The 23413-nt window shown below is 37.3% G+C and overlaps 1 long non-coding RNA gene across 1 annotated transcript; it reads left to right on the forward strand.

Annotated features, from left to right (window-relative positions):
- The first annotated feature begins 173 nt into the window (after positions 1-173).
- LOC124165156 lies at positions 174-9392 on the forward strand. The gene is made up of 5 exons (XR_006866131.1): positions 174-254; positions 1246-1316; positions 7314-7480; positions 8162-8426; positions 9229-9392. It is a non-coding gene; the product is annotated as an uncharacterized LOC124165156 (long non-coding RNA).
- The last annotated feature ends 14021 nt before the right edge of the window (positions 9393-23413 follow it).

Raw genomic sequence — 23413 nt, forward strand, 5'->3', positions numbered from 1 at the left:
TCAATTTCGGTATAGGAGGGTGTCTTGGCGGCCCAACACAGGCCAGGTTAAGGGCCAATGGCATATACAATTTATCATACTACTATACATGCAAGGAGCATGAACATACGTAATAATAAGGGTAGATCATATGTAAGCTGGCTCCTAATGAATATCATTTAAATTGTTTTTCAGCCATAACTGCTGACTATGCGTCTAAACGCTACATTCGGGGAATGACACCTGCCCCTGGCCTTCAACAGATCATCAAAATGGTATGGGATCTGTTTTTGTAATCATTTTCTAGATATACATTTTTTATATATTAGCCTCACTACCAACCATAAACAAACACGTACACATTCAAAATCATACACTTCTGTGGTAGACAAATGCCACCAGAAACTGTTTTGTGCTATGATGGCTCAAATAATAGAATGCGTAATAATTGAGCAATAGGTAATATACGTAATAACAAGGTAGAAAATCCAAAGTGCAATTTAAGATGGATCCTAAATAATATCATGTAAATTGATTTTACAGCCATAACACCTGACTATGTAAGTTCAACAGATTCAGGCTTCAATTGGTGGAAGTTAGTTTAAATTGCCAAAATGACGTAAAATGCATTTTCAGGCATTTTATTTTATTTTTTAATTTTCCTTAACTTCCCATTTTCTGGGGGGTAGCCCCCACTACCCAACCTCATCCCCCCTCTCAAAGCCCCCCAATTCCCCTAAAAGCATATTCCTAGTTATTCCACTTCTGAGTCTTATTAGGGTATCTATTCCCTCATAGTTGCACCACTGGTGTAAATACTAAATTGAGAAATACTAACAGGGAAATACATGCTGTTTTGTTTGGAGTAACATCTAAATTGAACACAGTAAAAAAAAACAAAATTAGTTGATAACAAAGTATAGGTTTTTTGGCTTACCTTATTATCATACTGATAGTTTTGGCTGGAATTTCATGATTATATTTACGTTATTTTCATTTTTGCGCAAAGTTGAAATAAAAAACGATGAGTTGAAAACAACTACTGACATGATTTCATGCACAAAGGATTCCCTCAAGGCATGCGTTAATTGCCAAGAGTACGTATTAATTTCAGTTAAGGTCAATTGTGCATGAAATTTATCGCACTAATAATAAATAATATAAAGACAATAACATACATAGGTATTGAATAGGATACAACATCCAAAATATATTTCAAGGTGGTTACTAATGAATATCATTTAAATTGTTTTTCACCCATAACAGCTGACAACGTGTCCCACCGCAACATTTGGGGAATGACACCTGCCCCAGGCCTCTAGCAGATCATCAAAATGGTATGAGATCCGTTTTTGCTATCATATTTCTACATATACGTATGTACATAAAATTCTAGATATAGAGAAGAAACCACTGCTACTTAGCCTGTTTTGTCAATTAATAGAGATAAATAGAGCATCCAAGGTTATATTGACCAAGTTTAAAGTTTATCTAAAGAATTTTATGCTTTCATGATCAGTGGGAATGAACAACAAAACTCGAGAGTATGCAACCCGCGTGCCACCCAAATTGTCTGGCTGGGGTGCCTGGCGCTCACTCTCGGTGCGATATCTCGGAATCCAAAGGGTAGAAATGAAAGAAATTTGAGGTGATAGGTACTCTGCGAGTGTCTAATGAGTCGTTGTAGAAGACAAAAAAGTGATAGAACAATCCGAGAGTGACATCATCTTCAGTTATGTGCGAAAAACACCCAAAAATACCAACTAGGTACACTACTTTGACACTAGGTAAATTATTGTTTAACTCTATTGGTGAATATTGTAATGATGATAAAGGTGGAGTGTATGAAATGATTTGTGACGATTGTGAAACCAAATACATTCGCCAGACTGGGAGGAGTTTTAAAACGAGAATGAGAGAACAAAGAAGATGTTTTTTAAATAACGACGACTCATCAGGAATTGCAAGACATTTGAATGACGAACACCAGTGGTGCAATTTTGTTGCAAAAATGTTACAAGTACATACATGACTAGAGGCAGAAACTGGATTTCTTAGAACAGTTTGAAATTGTTAATTGCCCTGCTAATTTTAAATTATGTAACGACCATATGTTCCCATTCCACTCACCCCTACCTCCCACCAATCACCCATTGACGTCATCATTAACCTTGGAATGAACACATCCCAATAACCCTCCCCCCTCCTGAAAAACTCTACCACCATAAAAAGGCTGTCATCCAAGGCTATGTACCTTGATAATGGCACGAGTTGTCGAAACCATGGTGGGTTTAACCCCTCAAGCGTGACTTTAAATGCCCGTGGACGTTCTCTCAGCGTGTGCGACACAGCGTTTGTGTCGTCCGATTGCCATGCCTCAAGCGTGTGCGACGCACCCTATGCGTCTGAATGTTTCATTAGGTATTCCTATCTCTTAAGCTTCCATATATGTACTTTTAGTGAGTATATATGTGAGACACATCTGCCTGCTATCGTTCTGTGCCCCTGTGTGGTCTGTGTTTGCGTTCTCGTATTTTTTAGAATATTTTTTTCTAGCTGATGTCAGGAAAGAAACGCTTCCTCTAGGGTCAGCGTCTAGTGAATGCTAATGAAAGATATCCTTCCACTCAAGCTCTGGTTATGTGCTTTCTTAGCGATTGTGTGTGACGTGTCGGGATGCTGAATGCTTTCGTCTCTGGTTCATTATCATCTGCTTCTCTGCCTCATCGTTTCCTTTCTCTTTCATCGAGGCAATGATAGTGAAGGCATGGTCCGTCCAGGCATTGTCACTCAACGCCTCACGGAGCCTCGAAGACCGGCCAGCATCCCCGCATCTTGGTATCTTATTTATGACGTTTGAGGCTAAGGGTTGGGGTGTTTTCATCCCTACGCTTGCTTTGGTGATTTTTTTATTTTTTTTTCGGCCTTGAATCCACTCCATATCTGTGCCCCTCTTTAGTTGACCATGTCTTCTAGCTCGCGTGAGTTGTGCGATGAGCAAGTGCTTGACGCTTTGGAAAAAGGGAGCACAGGATGCTCAGATACTACTTCGGAAATTTCAATTGGATACTCTCTGGATTCCAGTTCCGAAGAGAGCGATGGACCTTCTCATTTTTCTGTGAATCTTCAAGAAAATAATTGGCAAGAGATCGACAGTGCTGACCCTCCTCAACCTTTTGCGTGTGAATTAGTGGGAAAACAAATATTGCCTGTTTCGTGTATAGATGATCCCTTGGCATATTTTGAGTTATTTTTTGATGATGAAATAATTTCAATTATAGTGACTGAGACAAACCGCTACGCAGCACAGTTTCTTGCTCGTGAGAAAGAGAAAATTACGAAGCAAAAAAAATCACGCTTCCAAAAGTGGGTCCCCACAACTCTGGGGGAAATAAGGGTGTATTTAGGTTCACTGATGTTGATGGGAATAATTTAGAAACCAAGCCTCAGAATGTATTTTAGCAGAAAGCATTTATTAGAGACTCCATTTTTTCCCAATGTAATGAGTGAGCAAAGATTTTTATTGCTCACCAAATTTCTCCATTTTGTAGATAATACCGATGAGGAATTTGTAAAAAAGGATCCAGAACTGTATAAAAATTTACCAATTACTGAATATTTGAAAAATAAGTTCCAAAAAGTGTACATATATACCCGGTAAGGAAATCAGTGTAGATGAGTATTTGTTGTTGTGGAAAGGTAGACTGTCGTGGAAACAGTATATTTCCATGAAAGCTTCCCGGTTTGGGATAAAATTGTTTGAACTTTGTGACTCCGCAGGGTATTTATGGAATTTTATTATTTACTGTGGCTCAGGGACAAAATTGGGCTGTGAAATCACAAAGGACATAGATCTTTTTTCAACTACAGTTGTTCTAAGTTTGTGTGAGAAACTATTAGACTCTGGTAGATGTGTTTATATGGACAATTTTTACAGTAGTCCCGATCTTCTCCATAGGTTAGTTCAGAGGACAACAAATGCTGTTGGAACCGTGAAAATCACGCGTAAAGGTATGCCAGTAAACCTCAAAAAGAAACTAAAGAAAGGAGAAGTTGTTAGTGCAAAGTGTGGGGAATTGGTTGCTTTGAAGTGGAAGGATAAACGCGATGTTGCATTGCTGACTACAAAGCATTCAGACCAAATGCAACCCGTAAGTCGAAAGGGCGGGCTAGAATGTGTAAACAAACCTATGTGTGTAACAGAATATAATAAATATATGGGCGGTGTAGATTTAAAAGATCAACTTTTAGAATCGTTCCTGCTGGAAAGAAAAAGGACAAAAGTGTGGTACAAGAAATTATTCAATCACTTAGTTAATACGGCTGTGTTAAACGCGTACATTTTATACCGTAAGGCTGGTAATAACAAAGATCACCTAGCATTCAGAATGAGCTTAGTGAACAAAATAATTGCTAAGTATCACGGACAAAATTTAGAAAAGCGCTAAGGACGGCCCACTGATATCGAAACGGAATGTACGCGATTGACCGGGCAGCATTTTGTTCAACAAAACCCGAAAACTGAGACATTTAAGGTTGGAAGATGAAAGTGTGTTGTGTGCACAAAAAACGGAAAGAGAATAGAGATAAGATATAGATGCAAAAACTGCCCAGGAACACCCTCACTCTGCTTAGAACCCTGTTTTGAGCAGTATCACACACAGGTCAACTATTAGCCATCGGATTAGAGGAGCAGGAAAAAGTTAATGGGTCTGAGAATTGTAAGTACGTATTCATAATTATAAAATTTAAACAATTGTTTATATAATATATTTTTTTGGATTTTTTTTTGCATAGTGATAAGATTAAAAAAAATATTTTACTTCATGTCTGCACAAAATCTGAAGTGCCTCTAAATTAAAGCACCCTGGGTGGTTTAAATGCCTACGATTAAAGCACCGTATAGGGATGGAATAGCGAGGACGCATATGCTGTGTCGCACACGCTTGAGGGGTTAAATAAAAGTGTGTGGAAACAGACAAGTGGTTTTACTAAGCTGAAAAATACCTAAATTTCAAAACTTTGAGTGCGATGCGGCATGTTTTCCTGGTATCCAATTGAAAATATAATTTTCATGATTTGTTTTCTCACCAAATGGGATGAAACTGGGGGGGGGGGGGCATCCCAAAATAAATTCGAAAACTTTTAAAATAAGGACCACCCTAAAGTGCATGAAAGCATCCAAGTGCAACCTGCTGTTGCATGACTGGTGAATACTCATCCCTTGCTGCACGCAATTATGTTAACTCGCAAGGGATTATGTAGATGTATATTTAAATTTTCCAAAATATGCTTGTTAGAAGGCAATGTTTTAGAATTTATATTAACCTTCCAATAATGTGTAACTAATCACGTACGTTAAATGTTCAATGGACCAAGCTCACCTGGTTACACTAGGAAGAGTTTAAATTTACCATAAACAAGGAAGCAATACCTATGTCAAAAAAAAACATTTCCTGGATATAGACAGTTACTTATACCATTTATAAGTGGTATAAGTAACTGTCTATATCCAGGAAATAATGGAATACCACATAGTTAACCAAGAGTTAGTGAATTTTGTTTGTGAAAAAAAAACATTTTTCTTATGCCATTTTTTCAAACGAAGTTATGGAAGCTCACATAAGAGGAATGTTTTTTTTGTGTTATAAACTGAAATAAAGAGTTTTTTGATTCTACTTGAAGCTATTTCACCAAGTGATGCCTCAAGCTATCCATTTCAAAGTCTCTATTATTCACGTTGGCTTACCAAAGTTTCCTGATTTGGGGTTTGAAACCGTGGGTGGACTTGGTGCTTTCTTTAACAAAAGGGAGACATCAAGGGGCTGGAGACTTACGGCATTCATTCGCCTGTGTTGGAAATTCTCCATTGAATATTTCTGGCTTTCATCTCCTGGGTCAAGTAACGTACTGTCGGATATTTATGGCATCAGTAGCAAAATGGTAAAAGGAATACATAATAAATGCAACTGAGAAATTTATGGAGTACATGGAAAGGCATACGATAGGGAAACTGCGGATTGCTGAAGAAATCATTAAGATAATTTAAGAGCAAAAGATGGATGGGTAGATGAGAAAAGACAGGAGAAGGTTTGAGTAGATTAATGATACATGGCACAGTAAAAAAGGAGGCTGAAGTATATTTAGGGGAAGAGGGAATTTGGTGAAAGGGGAAGCTTGGAGAGGGAAGAAGAGGTAGGGGAATCATAAGCCAGTCTGTGTCACTATCTGGTATTAAAGGAGGACTGGCTATGCTGCAAATTAGGTTTAAGAATGAAGCAATTTGTCCAAATAATAGAATGATGCAGAATAAGTGGAAAGAATACATTGATGAACTGTAAGACACATGGAATAGACCAGCAAGGTTGATCCTAAAGGGAGAAAGTGCCAGGGGCAGTTTAGTGTGACTGGGGGCCCTCGGCTAGGGCCCACTATGGGGCCCTCCTCCTGGAGGATTCAGGGGTCCCACTCCAGAAAATTTTAGGAAATTGCATGTCCATGCTATTCTGGCTCTTAAAAATAAGATGAACATTAATGAAAAATAGCAATTTCATAAGGAAAGTAGCTCTAGCAAAGTGAGAATTCCACTGCTTGTAAAAATTAAAACTTTATTGTGGTACTATCATCTACTATTAAGAATATTGTTTCCTTAAAGCTGCACTGAAATATAAAAGAAACCTATATAATAACCCTTCAAATACCCTTTTCCAAAAAGATGGAAAGGCATAGGATAAGGAAACTGTGGATTGCTGAAGAAATCATTAAGAATATTTAAGAGCAAAGGAAGGATGGGTAGATAAGAAAAGACAGGAGTAGGTTTGGGTAGATTAATGAGGAATTTATTGAGAAATTGTGTCATTATCTGGTATAGGAAATGTGTAGGAAATTCTCCATTGAATACATATTTCTGGCTTTCATCTCCTGGGTAAAGAAACGTACTGTCGGATATTTATGGCATCAGTAGAAAATTGGTAAAAGGAATAATAAATACACACAACAAGGAAACAAAGAAAGTAGCACTAAAAGTGAAAATTCCACTGCTAATAAAAATTAAAACCTTACAATGGTTTTATTATCTATGAAGAGTATAATTTCCTTTAAACTGCACTCAAATCTAAACTAAACCTCTAAAATAACCTTTTGAATAACCCTTTCAAAAAAGCGTCACGTTCTCTTTTATCTTCTGGCACCTTAATTTGTTTTTTATATAATTTTTGTCATTATTTCATAAATAAAGCAACTAATGAACACCTAGAATTTTGTAATTGCAAAAAAATCTTATGTTTAAGTAATCTGAGTTTTCTATAATGCCATTCATGTACGCTTCACAATAGACTCGAGCATTGTGATGGGCCCATAAGCTAAGGGGCCATTGGCTGTCACCGATCAGCCGACCCGGCCATACCACCCCTGGATAGTGTGGTGGATGAGGATGTTGGACCATGGAATGTAAACATATTGAAGCAAAGAAGTCTTTTGAGAAATGAGGATAAGCAAAGGGGTGAGTGTGAAAATCAAATAAAACAGACAAATTTCAAAATAAAAGTCCAAGGTTAAACTTTATTTTATATAATGAAAATAATTTGTATAGAGTAATACGTATGATATAATCTTTGCTCACTTTCAAGGCTCTCCCTTCTCTTTACTCTAAGATCATGGCTAGATCTTTTTGACTCTCTTTTGTTTTTTGATATGTATTTGTTAATCCTTTTTTGTTAATTACCATTTGACACAATTTTTGGTTGCAAATAATCTGTTTAGTAGAAGTACTATTGTAAAACTTCAATTTAATTTTTTTTCCATTTGTTCAGGTACATTCAAATTTAAGGGCGTACCCAGAATCATTACTAGGGGGGGACAAGCCGTGTTTTAGGGGGAGGGGGTGCAAGACAAGGTCTGAGGGGGGAGCAGCAATAGGATTTATGAGACTATTTCCTTGAAAAAATAGCTTTATTTTAGTAACACATCTTAAACTAATATATATCATTTTTCGTGGGTTTAAAGAAAATTTGTTGAATGCTTTTGTTTCAATTCAGTACTGATTTTGCTCAAAGACTTCTGCGATTTTTGTTTCTAAGTGGAAGCTGCCGCCCCCCTGCCCTTTGCTGGGTACGCCCGTGTTCAAATTGTATTAGTCATAGAAAGTGAGAAAATCTTATTTCTCCATTTCATTTTCTCGTAGAATGACAGAAATTCAGAGGAATGATCCATTTACGCCTGTGAATCAGTTGGAAGTACATATTCATGCCTGAATCAATGAATGATTGTCTGTGCAGTGTGCATACATCAGTGCATCAAGCAAGAATGTCTTCTGTGAATGGTATTGTCACCTTTTCCCAATGAAAATAAAGGAGATGGTGATGAGTTGCAAGAAGTCTTCGACCCAGGCTCCAGTCTGGCACAGAAAAAGATTGTTTGTGGTGGTTTATCAGCCCTGGATATGAGTGGTACTTATAATTTTCATCCAGTTCAAGTTGTTCTATGTTATTTTTTGTAAAGTAGTGATTTTATCCGAAATTCAAGCACGTCATCTTTTATTATCATTCAGGGGTGGACTTGACTATATTCAACCAAAACATGGTCACCTCTTAATGTGAGATTATTTCCATGCCAAACATTAATTAAGTAATGTGTACTGTCCATTAAGAGTCAATTCTCTGAACTTAATATTATTCAAAAACAGATACCTAATCTTTATTCATTGACCCAAGTAATACATTCTCTACTGTATACAGAGATAAAACATATCAAGCCTTTTACTTCTTTTTCACTTGGTTATCATAATCATTTTTTTTTGCTGTTCATACCTAATGCCTTTTCATTTCCTTGTAGTACATCAGACTACATGTGCATATTTTCTGTAATGATACATTTAATTTCTTGCTAACTGTGCTGAAAGAATTGAATTCAAAATTATTTTCTCTTTTAAAAAGAAACATGACATACTACCTATAGCAACATACTACCTACACCTAAGTATTGCTTACACCACACTGTTACTGGCACATGGCTCCTGAGAATACGATTCAATTTATGGTGGTACATCATTCCTGTCTGAATAAATTGAATACATAGGTCTGAAATGTGAAAGATGGAGAAGCAGGTATGAAGTATTATTGCTAGAAATTATTTGAAAGTGTCCATGATTGAATGGTATTTAGTTTTTTGGTCCGAAAAAAGGTTCAAAAATTTTAGTACTGTATTTCTCCGAATATAATCCCATGTCTAATTGTGGTTTCTATGTGCTAGGTGTAGCGTTCAAATCATTTACACTACCACGAAAGACAGCACCGCCTGGAGGGAGACAGGTGAAGGACCTTTGGCGCCAGCAGGGTAATGGTACCCCGGGACAGGGATTTGGCACCCTTCTCCGGGAGTAGCATCCCTGAGCCCACACGAGTTAGACCTGCCTGCTGTAGCGCAGAACTGGACTGAAACAGCGGCCATCGCGGTTCGCCGATTCTCTCAGTGCAACTCAATTGTATTGCTGACGCAATAAATTGATAGTTGTTCATTGTTACATAAGGCATAGTTATTTTGCACGAAATAATCCCTATAGACCCTAAACTTGGCATTGAATTTATTGACAAATATCTCTAGGATTGATGTGTTTGCTCTTAATCCTGGAGAAAATTATTAATTAAAGCACATATTACCAGTAAAATATTTTGTGCTTACATCAACATTTATTTATGAGTAGGAAAATCTTTCAGATTAGTCATCTATTGTTTTGCCAGAGTAGACAATGATGTGAATGCATTGATGGACTTGCATTTCCATGCTAATCAATATCAGTCATATTTTCTTTATCAATTCCATTGGTTGTATGGTATAGCTAAAAAAAAAGATATCAATATTTTCTCCCCCAATGCATTGAAGGGAGATTGTTTTATTCTTCTTTTCTGCACAAAAGAAGGCCCCCAAAACACCCAAGTACAGCTCAAAGACCTTTTATCTATTAATCCCAGGCTGACAGGGGGGATGGGAATGACATAGGAATTTTTATCAAACTTGCATTTCATTCATTGATTTGAAAGTACATAATTGTCATCGAGAAATATCAGTATAGGCTAGCCCCTTACCAAAAAAGCACCAACTATCCCAAGCAAAGTTCTGCCTGCGTGTCTACACTACGTGTTCACTTTTCACATTCAGTAGAAGGAGAGTGATTACATGAGAGAGAGAGAGAGAGACAGCTTGAAAAACTTTCATTGCGCATATCTGAAGCTTCTCCCTCAGCTGAATGAACTCACTGCTGCATCTCCTCGCTCTTGGCTAAGCCATGGGGGAGAGAGTGAGGAACCCAGGGAGGAGGAGAGAGGTGGACACATTCTCTCTTACTTTTCCAAAGAGGCATAAATGTGTGCCGATATTATAACGGTAAAGAATGATGATACATAACATGATAAATCATATTAACATAAATAGAGCAAAATTTACAAGACATGACAGCTAGGCACGATGGAATCTCTTCAAATTAAGATGAAATAATATAAATTACTTCTTTTAAAATTATTCAACTCACAGTTACTTCATCACTATTCCAATTCGTTCCATATATTCAAAGAGACCAGTATTTAAATCATAAAATCTAGCTTCCATTAATATTGGCTATGTAAGGTTCCGCAAATGAAGTAAATATAAAATAGTTACAAATGAACTTTCACGATGAAATAAAGCTGATTTATTGGAAGAATTTAACCTTTGCGGGAGGGCTGAGTTCTCTCCTTAGCATGACTGCTGGACTTAGTCCCAAGGGACCCTTTCAGCAGGGACTCCACATTATCTAGGACTCCAAGGTTATTTTGACTCCCTGCTTTCCTGGTTTAAAACCCTCCTGGGGGCATTGGTTTGCTTTGGATTACCACAAAGAGACGTAATGTATGAGGAGGGGCAGAGGTATGTACCAGCTCCCAAGGGGCAAGGTGCCAGAAATACATTTATGGCATTCATTTGTTGGCATAGAAAAATCTCTGATAGACAATTCCATCATTTGTCTCCCTGGTCAAGAAACGTAAAGTCGTATATTTCTTGCGTTACTATTAGAGATGGGTCGAATAGCAGATTTCTAGAGCTCCAATATCGAATTTGAATATTATTTTGTTGTATACTTTAGTTTCAATTCAGTAAATTTTTCTTAAAGACTTTTGCGATTTTTGCTTCTAGGGGGGGGCAGCTGCCCCCCCCTGCCCCTCACTGGGTATGCATATGTTTACATATGACAGTCTTAATCAATGTATTTAATACAATCGCTTCTTGCTTAATCTTGATTTATGTAACTTTTTGCACACAGTCAAGGCTATAAGATGCCTTAGTTCATCGCAAAAATATCTTTTTTAAGTCTATAATCATTTTGCCCGCCCAGCATCTTCACTTTTCAGCGACTTTGCAGCGGATGAGTGTTAAAATATCTCAAGCGCATATACAGTATATCTTCTGCATTCCCAGCCGTGACGTCATGCTCCCTTATCCCCCTCACTTTCCCACTGTGCAATGTTGGCCACAGCGTTCCGCCCGAACGGTGGGTCTACTCGCTTATATGGTCTAAGTTTACGATAAACCAGGTTTTTCTCCTCGCCGATTTTTCGAACACATTGAAATAAAAAAATAAGGGTATTCTTAATCACGCTAGCGGTCGTCGCGTTATTACTTTCGATACTATACCAATTGAAAGTTGAGGCAATGTGCCAAAATAGAGCACCAACATTTGCGTGATGTTTTTTGAAATTCGGTCGTAGGCTATCTCGAGGTAGGAATCCCAAGCCGCCTAAGCGCTGGAGAGCATGCTACAGTCCTAATTAACTCCAAACAGGGGCGGATCCAGGATTTCTTTCTTGGGGGAGAGGGCACTAGGATACCTTGTAATACTAAACGGGGCACGTGCCCCCGTCTGGATCCACCTACGACACGAAATTATTACAGGCAACGTCAAGGCCGTAGCCAGGAAATATTTTCGGGGGGGTTTTATGGAATAGTAGACAAACATAAAATTATTTAAATAAGATAAATAAAATAGCGTATACGGTTAACTATATACGTATTTATTATCCTTCTAGATTTCTTTGCAGCAAACAAATTAATTAACTCCTCGGTGTCGATGTCTACTCTGCGGCAACGCACAGATGGTATTAAAATATTGAGAAATGATTCTGTGTCTTTGTGATTTTGTACTCTCGACGTAATCTCATCAATGAAATCATCCAAAAGTGGAATCATTATAGTAATTCTAAAATGAGTCTCAAGCTCTTTTGTGTTGTATAGTTCAACCTATGCTCTTGGCGGGCTGTTATTCGCGGAATTTTCATTTCCTCGTAAATAGTTCTGAGTAAGTTCTCCACGTTCATGAAAAGTTCAGCAAATTTTATATCAACATTTTGACAAACATCTTCAATAGTCTGAATAATTAAATCGACATGATGTAAAGCTGCTGCCAAATCGCATAATGGAGATTGGAGTGTTCAGCATAGCGACAGTGTGTAAGGGAACAACATTCCTAAGCAATATAAGCTCACAACAAAATCACTTGAAATGACTGATCTTAGAAAAGAATCAGCCTTTAAAGATGTTTCAGAATCCATGTCACTGCATAAGTTGTATAGTGTACGCACAATTGCTTTATACATTTCTTTAAATCTTAACAACCCATCATGATTTTCAACCCGACGGGCGTGGCTCATTGCCGCAAGGCTTTTCCATTGCGTTTCGGGGAAGTTTTTTTCAATATTCTGTTTTAGGCACTTTGATCATTTTTCCTAGGACTAGATAAAATTTCCAATCGATTTTATGATTCCAATAGCATTTCGAATAAGCTGAACCTGGCAACAGTGATGCAAAGCTAAATTCAGATCCGATTTTCAGCTATTTGCGCAATATCAGGTTGAGATTTTAAAAAATAAATATTTATTAATTTTTTTCTTGCCATTTGAAATGCTGAACAGACCTGAAAAAATTAAATTGACTACGTAATCGTCATATTTTCGAAACTGAAGCTATGATTTTAACTCTCGAGCGAGAGCGCTATAGCGCGTGTTAAACACGCCAATCATTGAATACCAAGGATTTCAACATTGTACGTACATTCTGGGTTAGAATGGCCTCGTTCATTAGTATAATGTACTTTGACGGTCTATATTACGACTCATCAAAGCTCGATGAAGTATTGCAGCTAATTTATTTTTAGATCGGCAATAGAGGAACCGACACCCGTGGCGTTCAAATTACGCCGCACGACCGGCCGTGTACATCGTGCTTCGCTTTTCTTGAATGGTCTCGTGTATTCATACAATGTAAGTTTCACTATCTGCATTGTGATTTTTTTTAAGTACAAATTATTGTAGAAAAATGTTTTTAGATCGGCAAGAGGAACCTGACACCCGTGGCGTATAAAGTATGCCGCGCGACCAAGGGTGTACCACCTCTACCATCTGTGTGCCCTTTATACCAATATCACCTATAAATGTACTAGCCTGAACGAATTTCTACAAATAAAGATAAGTTCTAACAATAATCGAGAGTTATCATATAAATGCATCTATCGTGGACAAAGTACGCCACGCGTCTGGTCGTGTATAAATATCAGGCGCGCCCGCTCGGTAGTTATCAAATCCAAAAACAAATATCTACAAACCTTCAAAAGTACGTGCCACTAAAGAGTCGTGATCCTTTTTCCAAACTTTTCTATCTCCGAAACGGCTTGTTTCATTTAATACAGTGCCCTAAAAATACAATGCCAAATTGAAATACCTACCGATTTGTATATTAAACAGTTTGATATTGATAAATTGATAGGCATATTACACTACGCAAGTTTCACTTGCAGTGGCGCCGACTCCATGGGGCCTGAGGGGGCCCGAGCCCCCTTAAAGATTCGTTTGGGGGGCGGAGCCACCTCAGTAATTCAAGAAAATAATTTAGTTATATAATGCTTTGTGAAATCACAAAAATATATTGGTATTTTTTATTCCCCATGCTTCACGATAGTTACCTTTTAAAATAAATTCAACAATGAGTTAAAAAAAATCATAAGGTAGTATGCAGGTTAACTGAAAACAAGTGATATGAATCATGATAGTGTTTCGGTGCTGAGACACACTTTGAATTTAATCTCTTCCCGTAGCTAGACCTCCGATATGGGCCCCCCCATATCGGAGGATATGGGACGATATTTTTTATAAGTCGACGCCCCTGTCCACTTGGTACGGACTCTTAAAAAATCATAACTCACTCATCTCTGTTATAATTCACAGGACTATTATTTCACACACTGCACTGCAACTAAACGCACTGCACCTACAACTTCGCTTTGATACATATTGACTTAAGTCGCATTGGATCACTTTCCAAGATGGAACTGCCTCTCCGTGCTTGACGGCGTGCTTATTTATTTCGTAGACGCGGCACCACGAAACATCGAGAAATATCTCTAAGCCTATCCAATATTCCTGAATACAGCTCGAACACGACTCCAAAGTTTCGTTGCTTCCTTAGTTGGCGTAGTGCATGCTATCTAGTGACATTTAGTAGTGAGTAGTTATACTAAGTAGTATCACTACTCACTACCTCATGCCACTGCGCCGCAATAACATTGTCGTGTGAGCACCAAGCAAGCATAAAGTCGGTAATATCTGTTTAATTTTTGTTTTCATTTCGGGGGGGATATATCCCCCTTGATCCCCCCTGGCTACGGCCTTGGGCAACCTGCGATTTCAGTTTTTATGTTCACACATCATAGAAAAATCAGGATTACTACTTCATGACCAAGGGTATGTGAAACCCAAATGTTACGTCACAGGACCTGCATCTAATAGAAATTTTAAGCGGCTATTGAAATAAGACAATCTTCATAATATTGAATTCACCAAGATATCAAATAATTTAAAAAGCTGCCACACTTTCAAGACAAAAAAATCATTCTCTAAGGCCGTAGCAGAACTATTTTAAATTTTTTTAAATCCTAATTTGATGGGGTATATTCGGATTTTTCTTATTGAAAGGATTCACTTGATATCTCAGTAGTTCAAGGGCGCAGCTAAGAATTAAGGCTGGGGGGGTTTAGGCACAAATAATACTTATGGGTGTGGGTGTATAGCATACCCGCCAGGGTAAGCGGGATTTGCCGGGGCCCTCCTCCAGAAAATTTTAAGAATAATGGTTCAAAATGGCGACTTTTACAGTTTTCTGAGGGATATTTGATTAATCCTAACACTATTCTATAAGTAATCCTAATCTAATTACGTAAAATGGATTTAACTTAAATATTTGTCTGAGCTCTAGGGGGGGTTTTATCCCACAAAACCCCCCCTCGCTGCGCCACTGCATAAGGGGGCAGCTTGGACCTTGTTACCCTTCCTCAGCACTGGCTACAACCAATGGTTTCCACTTTCACAGCTGTAACTTTCAAGGAGAGCCTTTGAAACAATCTCCCCACCCCGAAATAGATGATTCTATCGTACCCCATTCCAAGACTTTCACATTCACTTCCTGAAGCTATTAGTTTTTGCCGGGAAGGGCGGATGAACGGGAGAGGGGATCACAGTCAGCGGCAGATCCAGAGAGGGGACAGGGTGTAGAAAGGATATAGACCACAACTGTGGTATATCAATTTTACACTAAATAAATTATAATTTTGTTCGGACCCCCCACTACTGCTGGGAGGTTACCCCCTCTTCTAGTCCCTCCTTGTAGGGGCTGTCAGAGGTGGTTGGGGGCCCTCGGCAAGGGCTCCCCTTACCCATGGAATCGAGCCCATCCTCCCCCGGAAAAATTTAGGAATTGCATGTTGGGAAATGGATTTTGTTTCTATTCTGGATCTTAAAAATTGGATAAAAGTTAATAAAAATAGTAATTTCATAATAAAAATAATATGGAAGATGAAAATTTCACTGCTTATAAAATTGAAAAATATATGATGCTCCTATATTATCTATTTTGTGAATTTGTTCCTTGAAACCGCACTGACATCTGAAAACCGCGTAAAGTAACCATTTTGAATAACCCTTCAAAAAAGACATACAGGTTGCTTTTAATCTTCTAACACCTTTGCTTGCCCTGTTGCGAGATGCAGGGGAGCAGCCAGGAATTAAGACAGGAGGGGGAGGGTTTAGGTGCAAATAATACTGAGGTGTGTGGGGGTATTGAATAACCTCCAGGATACGATGTAGGTGCGAGATTAGTAAATTGCAGATTTTTAAGATAAATGGTTCAAAATGGTGAGTTTTACAGCTTTGTGAGGGGTACCTTATTAATCCCTACGCTATTTTATTGGTAATATCAATCCAATCAAGTATAACGGATTAAACTTAAAAATTTCTCTGAGCTCTGGGGGGGGGATTATCCCCTAAACCCCCCTCCCTCTCTATGCCACTGGCTGGATCAGCTAGTATTGTATACTTTGTAAATATTTTACACATTGTATATAGTGGGTATATATTCTGGTTCATGTATTATCTTGTAACCACATAACACTGTTGTTCCTAATGTTCACATCCGCTTATATTCCTTAAAATTCATCTCCAGGCTTACCAAGTTGAACGTTGGCCATTGAGGGTATCAGCTCAAACTCCTGTTTCTTTAGTTTAAACCTGAAGTTTAATGAAATTAATGACTATGTATTGAATTATAATGCGAGAATACTACCTTGTCTTTTCTTCAATCAAATTAAGAGTTTAAGTCAGGCACATTCTGATAAAAAGAAATTGAAAGGCAAATTAAAGAACCTCTCTATCGAAACATATGCTTTATTTACAGTCCTCACATTACTTCAGATTACTCCGCCTGTATTTTTAGTTTATTCTTAAATAGAATAGTAAGCGCTTTCGAAGATTGAATTTAAGTTAAGTATCTTTAGTCCGTCAAACGGTGGTTTTTAGTTAAATATACCTCAATTAAAAATGCGAATACATGAGCACATAATAAACATCCGCATCGAATCCTATGCTTATTTTCTTATCTTGGGTCATATATAGATAGACGAAGAGTATGCATATACCACCCAGCATGCATATATATAGCAAAAACATAAAGCACTATTAACAAGAGGAATAGTGATAAATTCAAAAAATATATAGCCCCCAAAGCAAAACGTATGGAAATTAAGTGTCTTTATTTCAAAGAGTTTATCACTCTGCAGTTGCATTATTTGATAAATCACATCATCATGAATGTAAACCTCAGTGGACGCTCCTAATTACTCTTTATTTCCCCATCAAACTTCGATATATATGTCCGTCAGCGACGTGAGTGGCGACTTTAGTAAACCCATTTAAATTGACGATGGGTGGCAACACAGAGGAGAAACAGAAGATCCTCTTTCTAATATTCGAGGCAAAAATTTGTGATTCTTTTACCTTAAATTATGACCTTCAGATAAAGAAATATTGATTTAAGAATCAGATCCTTCATTCATCAATTCATTTTATGAAAAATCCCAAATGCCGAATTAGGAGTGAAAGCACTGCAGTGCGTAAGAAAGGTGAAATGTGAAAAAAGGTGAAACCGCTGCATAAAAATCCATACCTGCATATCATATAGTTATTCAATTGACCTTAGATCTCAGTCATTGGAAAATCAGGGATTTTAGGGGGTCAAAGAAAAAGAAGTTTCACTAAAGTTAATCACATTCTGAATTTCATTGACTCATACTTCCAAGACTAGGGTTGACACCTTGCTTGCCCAGATACTTCACCTCATGCGTCAATAACAAATGACCTCCATATAGCCGTTGGTGGTGAACTGGGTGATCTGAAGACCTCGTCAATAACTTTTCCAAGCAAAAAGGCTATGGTAAGTCAGTTCGGCTGCCCAGGTAGAGCAAATTAAAATTCATAAACATTTGCCGCACGCATGAACCCTGGCGATCACAAGTTGACAATATGGGTATGTTGACTTGAGCATAATTGGAAACTTGGACATCTTAGCAACCATGCTGCTTATGCCATCCCTTTCACATGGGTGGTTACCACCCCTGGGTCCTCATTAGAGCCACGATAGTCCTCTTTGATTAAAAAGTAGTGTATTTATTTTCTCAAGACCTTAAACCGCGGTTGTGTCATTTTCACCTAGCTATTCAGAAGTTTTTCAATCTCGAAATTTTTCAGCATGCAAAACCCATGCAAAATTTTACATATGGACCCACATTGTGAGGTCAACAATATTCTAACTTCTACTGTGTAGTGTTAGTGTAACTAAAGTGAAAACCAGGAGTAAAAATACAATTATAAATTTTTCACCAGTAAATGAGACAAACATAATCTTACAATATTGATACTGTCAGCGGAAGCCGTCAACATGGATGGCAGGTTAGAAACTCTGACTGGGCATATAATAACAGCATCGAAGAAAAGCCTAGCAAAAAAGGGATTCAAAAAGAGCAGTACTTCAAATTTTTATTAATTCAAGCTAATTCTACTTATACTTACAAAAAATAATATGCACAAAGGTAATAGAAAAATTGTTGCCATATTTTAGCATGTAGAGACAGTTGAACCATGCATTTAACAAAAGATACCCAATACCAACGAAAAGGAGGAACAAAAACGTATTTTACAAAAAATATGCTTAAATGGGAATACAAGTTAATATTTCATTTTATAGAATATACCATCACACAACACAACATTATCAAGAGCAGTGAAAATGAATGAATACAGAAAATAATTTTTATATTACTTTAATTCCTTAAATGAACACAGTAAAACTTATTCACCATATCGTAGTAATGAGAAAATATAAAAAAACAGTACCAAAAATTGGTGGATAAAATCAGCTAAAATAATAAAAAAGTGAATGAAAATAAATCAGTAATGTCAACATGAAGCATATTTCAACCAAAAGAATAAAAAAATGAAAACATTATTAACAGAACAAAGTTACACGAGCCAAAAATTAGATAACATTCTATCACTTCAAACCTCCTAAATACAAAGCACAAATACAGAATTTGATATTGCACTAGGATACCATACTGCTTTAGCCAGAGGAAAGTCCAATGCTGCAATTCAAGCAGGAGATGACATAAATGATTCATTAAAATCAACAATTGATTCGACAATTAGACTTTCCTCTGTTTATCCCCCTCCCCACGTAGAGGGAGCAGTTTGGATTTTGAGGGGGAGGGAGGGTGGGGAGGGATTTTTAGTGAAAGGAAAGGACAGTTAGTGTCAGTATTGCTACTAACACTACCATTAGTACCACTACTACTACAAGCACACACTCACTCATAAAATCACATTCCATTCACTCATTCATCAAATCGCATTCCACACACTCAATCATAAAATCACATTCATCCATTCATACAGCCCTGCCTACCTAAATACTACTTTATACGCCTGAGTTAATTAAACGCCTAAATACGGAGTCGTGGCCACGATACACGAAGACCTACCTAATCTATGTTATTTCTACTCGACGGTAGGACGCAATATAAAATCCCTACTCTCCTGCCGCAAATCCTAACTATAGCTTGAAAAAATACATGCATTAATAAAAAATATACAAAGACCCTGTACAATAATTGCAACAAAAAATGCAAAAAAAAACTATCTTCAGGCTTGGTGTCTTCTTTCTTCCTATCTTCATTCTTCATTTCTTCACGATAAAATCCTCAATTCCTAGTTGTCGGCGCAGTAACCTTCAGGTGTCCATTTCATGAACCTGAACAGTTGTCTCCAAAAGCAATCGCTGTCGTTGTCCACAAGCTTGACCTGTGGTAATATAACAAAAAAATTCTCATAATCCAACAAAGGAGAGACATAAAAAGTTGACTCTCAGCTCAGAAATATCATTTCGAGGAAGACGTTTAGAAAATATTAATTTTTAAGTGTGTAGAAATTTTTAAAATTAAAAAAATGCAAGAGTGGGTAATTCCAAATAATTTGACGATTGTCTTATCGGCAATATTTCAATGTATTTTCATTATTCTTTAAAAATTTTAAAGACATGATTGGGCAATATTAAAATTTTTCCAGGAAATCATCACAGTGAGCTGAGTGTGTTATTAATATAACTTTTTTTACGACTTACTTGTACTTCATGGGTATTACTAAAAATTGATAGCAAAAATGTATGTACTATTTTATGAAATGGAAAACAATAATGAAATTATAAAAATCAACACGATGAAATTATTTAAAAAGACGAAAACAGAAGTTACAAATATGGCATCCTTATTAAGGATAAAACCGCTATCCAGGAGAATGTATTATAATAATTTCTTGTGGGATGTAATTTAATATTTAAGTCTAATGATACGAAAGAAATAATATAAATTATTTCTCAAGATCATGCAAAGAACCAGAGGTCTAAGTAATCACATCAGAAACAAAACAGCCGAAAAAAATGAAAATTATATACTGAATTTTCTGACACCATTGGCTTAATAAATATTTAATAGCAAGGAAAAAGCGTCAACGGAAAAAAAGTACCCAAAATTAAACAAAAAAGAGTATCAATACATTATTTTTGCGACTTTTTTAAAAATATGTCACTTATACTCGGAATATATAATTCACGGAAAAATTCAGATAGAAAATATGACCGGAATCTCATGTTTCACTCAGATAGGGTCTTTGAGGAAGTTATTACTTGAGCGCGCATGACGGATGCTGAGTTACTAAAAGCAAGGCCAATATGGAAACCTCGACCTCCGCATTACAATGAGAAAATTAAACAGCAATGTAAATACTTATAATAGATTCACGACAATTCCCATACCTGTCCTTCATTCGAATTATATAATTTCTCAGAAATGAAGTTTCAAATCGAAATATATGAAAGCAAACGCTATCGTCGTCGCCAACCAGTCAATGCCTTGAGATTCAGCGCAGGATTTTAGTTTTGTGAGTGTTACAAAAAAAGCGCGAAATCTTAATTTTGGATGCGGTTGAATTAAATATTTTCGCGTAGGAAATGTGAAAATATATTTTTTTCCTCACGCAATCATTACTTTTATCATCGAGGTTCCTGAATGTAAAAATCATAGTGTACCTATGTGATCACTAAATATTGGTTCTGAACTGCACTCAAATCTTGAAGGAGGAATGAATGAAATTTTACCGTCTGCTTGCGGCAACGAGCTGTATTCTTTCGATCTCTTTGCACGTGCTTTCATCGAGGCCTCGAGTAGTCAACTCACACAATACGATCCATCGAACTCTGTAATGGAAAAAACGAACACTCATAAAGAGACAAAGCAATACGCTTGAAAATCGGCCTCATGGCCGATTCAATCGATAAATTTTCTTATGGCGCATGGACGTCAAAGAGTGAATGGGCCCACCTTTGAATTAGATTTAAAAAACTTAGAGTGAAAAATAACATTTCCCGTATTGCCGAGGAAATCAAAATAATATTTTATTAATTGATAATACTTATTATTATAAAATGATTCCAATTAAATGGAACACTATCTCCCTTGAATAGGAAAAATGAAGGACTGATTTTGAAATGGGTAACCTTTCACAGGGCAAAAAATAGTTAAATAACTCTGATTCAGAGTGAAAACTCATGATGGAAAATAACATTTGTAATGAATAAACAGATAATTAGATACTAATTACAAATAAAAGTTATTCGGACTGATTTATAATTTGAAAATATTTTGCGAAGACAGGTAAGGGAGGTGATATTTTGACTCGAAAACATTTGTAAAGAAAATACGTTTATGTGTTATTATAAGTCATCCAGAAAAATGTTGGCAAAAAAAATATTTTGCCCATTGGAAATATTTTTTCATAACTTTTCAATTCAATTCTAAGTTAGTATAGATCCATAAAATTATAAATCACTTCAAGTTACTAAGTACCAAGTACAATTTTCAAACTGACAATGAGTAGTGAATGACTAAATTGAGGAGGATATTAAGTTCATTTGTTAATTTTAATGGCATTATGAGCAAATTAGAAGTTCAGTGTAAGCACAATAGAGTTCCGTTAATGAATGTAGCATTGAACATTCTCAAACAACTCGTTAATTAAAAAATTTATATGGGAAAAATGAACCAAATTTGAATGAATATTATGAGATCATACCGCTCCTTATCTGCTGCAACTCATGTAGAGCCGCAAGAAGCCGGCTCGGTGAGGTGCACCATCCCTTCTTCTTCCAAGTGTCTTCTTTCCACTTTTCTAAGCATGTCCAGCGATGGCTTGCGGACCTAGGGAGAGAGCGGGTTAGTGCATACACAAATAAATAACCCTTCCGAGGATTTGCACCACTCCAAAGCATCACACAAGGACGTGACAATGGCATCGATAGGAAATCATAAATTTCCTACCTAGTCACAGCCACATTCCTGCATGACACAATGGAATCCGTAATGCAAAACCACGGCACAAAAAACTAAAACTAACGCACGAAAAAAACGCCTAGCCTTACGCAAATTTATGTTCATTGGCCTAAAGGGCCCAAAGCTAAGATGTCGCTTTCTTCTGGTTCCGCGATGCCATCCTCTTCTGTCTTCTATTCTTCCGATGAATCTTCATTTTTCTCTTCACATCCAGCGATGGCTTGCGGACCTAGGGAGAGAGCGGGTTAGTGCATACACAAATAAATAACCCTTCCGAGGATTTGCACCGCTCCAAAGCATCACACAAGAACGAGACAATGGCATCGATAGGAAATCATAAATTTCCTACCTAGTCACAGCCACATTCCTGCATGACACAATGGAATCCGTAATGCAAAACCACGGCACAAAAACTAAAACTACCGCACGGAAAAAACGTCTAGCCTTACGCAAATTTATGTTCATTGGACTAAAGGGCCCAAAGCTAAGATGTCGCTTTCTTCTGGTTCCGCGATGCCATCCTCTTCTGTCTTCTATTCTTTCGATGAATCTTCATTTTTCTCTTCACATCCAGCGATGGCTTGCGGACCTAGGGAGAGAGCGGGTTAGTGCATACACAAATAAATAACCCTTCCGAGGATTTGCACCACTCCAAAGCATCACACAAGAACGAGACAATGGCATCGATAGGAAATCATAAATTTCCTACCTAGCCACAGCCACATTCCTGCATGACGCAATGGAATCCGTAATGCAAAACCACGGCACAAAAAACTAAAACTAACGCACGGAATACACGCCTAGCCTTACGCAACTTTATGTTCATTGGCCAGAAGGGCCCAAAACTAAGCCGTAAATATCGCACACGTCGTCTCTTCTTCCTTCGGTGAATAATTACGTCCTCAATCTCCTCTTCTTCGTGCAGTCTTCACTCTTCCCTCCTTGATGTCCAGCGATGGCTTGAATCTGTGAAGAGGTAAGATTAGTGCATGCACAAATAAATAAATAACACTCACATGCAAGCCCTAACGCGACGCAACGGAAAAATACTCGCAGCACACGCAAATATAAATAATCACACGCAGAAAAATATCACACGAAATCACACGATAGATTAAAAAACACACGCTCTCGGATTCTTGCCGTTCT

Source organism: Ischnura elegans, chromosome 9, assembly GCF_921293095.1.
Source record: "Ischnura elegans chromosome 9, ioIscEleg1.1, whole genome shotgun sequence".
NCBI classification, from domain to species: Eukaryota; Metazoa; Arthropoda; class Insecta; order Odonata; family Coenagrionidae; genus Ischnura; species Ischnura elegans.